Here is a 1,233-nt window from a genome sequence, read left to right as displayed (position 1 = left end):
TCAATTACTTGGGGTTAGGTTGAGAGGCACCCTTCATAGGGGATATGGTCTTAGCTATGGGTCTTCTTAGAGAAATTGGGAGATATGTCCTCTGAGTCAGAATTAACACTGCTTTAGATGGAGCAAGATACCCTGTCCGAGCAGGAAAGGAGAGCAACCGAGTCAAGGCAAGTGAAGTTGACTTCACCCCAATAAAAGCATGACTAGCTAAGAGCAAAGCTAGGGTTCAATGTCCCTGAGCTTAGTAGAGAAGGGCAAGTAGAAACAAGAGAACCTCGTAAGTCCTCTCCCTATAGCTTCCAGAATTAGCTACAAACAGAATGAGAGGCTCCCTTTTTAGGGTTATACGTTAAGGAGATCGTTAGACTTCATAGGGTACCAAATGACATCATGCCAGATAGAGACTTAAGGTTTATGTCCAAATTCTGGAAAGAGATACGAGAAGCCATGAGAAACCAATCTAGTCTCAGTACGGCTAATTACTGTAATCGGACCGGACAACAAAGTGAAGGATCCAACCCTTGAAAGACATGTTGAGGGCATATGTTTTGGATTTTAAAAGAAACTAGAATGAGTACCTGCCACGGGCAGAGTTTGCTCACAATAGTAGCTATCATTCCAGCCTTTAAATGGTCTCGTTCGAAGCTCTATACCAGAGAAAGTGTAGATTCCTGATTTGCTGAAGAAAACTTCAAGAAAGGGAAGTAGAGGTCTAAATGCAATCAACCAAACCTTTGAGCAAATATAGCCATTTAAGCAGAAGTTGCTTACGACTCATAGCAGACAGAAAGGTTACGCCAATAACAGGTGGAAACCATTAAAGCAAAAAAAAAAAAAAAAGTTGATGCCGAGGTACGTAGGACTATTTGAGATTTTAGAGCTATAAGTCCTAATAAGGATATATTCAAGCATGCTAAATAAAAAAGAAAAAGAAAGAGACATTCTCCTTAGGTAACCTCTCAATAATAGTCAAACTAGAGGTTTAGCCCTAAAATTTTGAGGATGAAATTTTTAAAAGAGGGAGAATTGTCACATCTCAATTTTTAGGTCTAGAAGCCCTAGAAATAGTCCAAAGAAGGTATACTACTAAGCCTTCTTTTAGGAAAAATCTCAAAGATGAGAAAGGAAGTCAAAGTATCAGGGACTAAACTGCAAAGTGAAAGTTTTCAGGGACTGAGGTGTAATCAAAGTTAGAGGCTTTAGTAAAGTCTCAAGGGCCTAGAAAGAGAAAAG

The sequence above is a fragment of the Neltuma alba genome, unplaced genomic scaffold (genome assembly GCF_004799145.2).
Source record: "Neltuma alba isolate B1F8T4 unplaced genomic scaffold, ASM479914v2 tig00010460_pilon, whole genome shotgun sequence".
NCBI classification, from domain to species: Eukaryota; Viridiplantae; Streptophyta; class Magnoliopsida; order Fabales; family Fabaceae; genus Neltuma; species Neltuma alba.
This window is presented reverse-complemented; position numbering follows the sequence as displayed.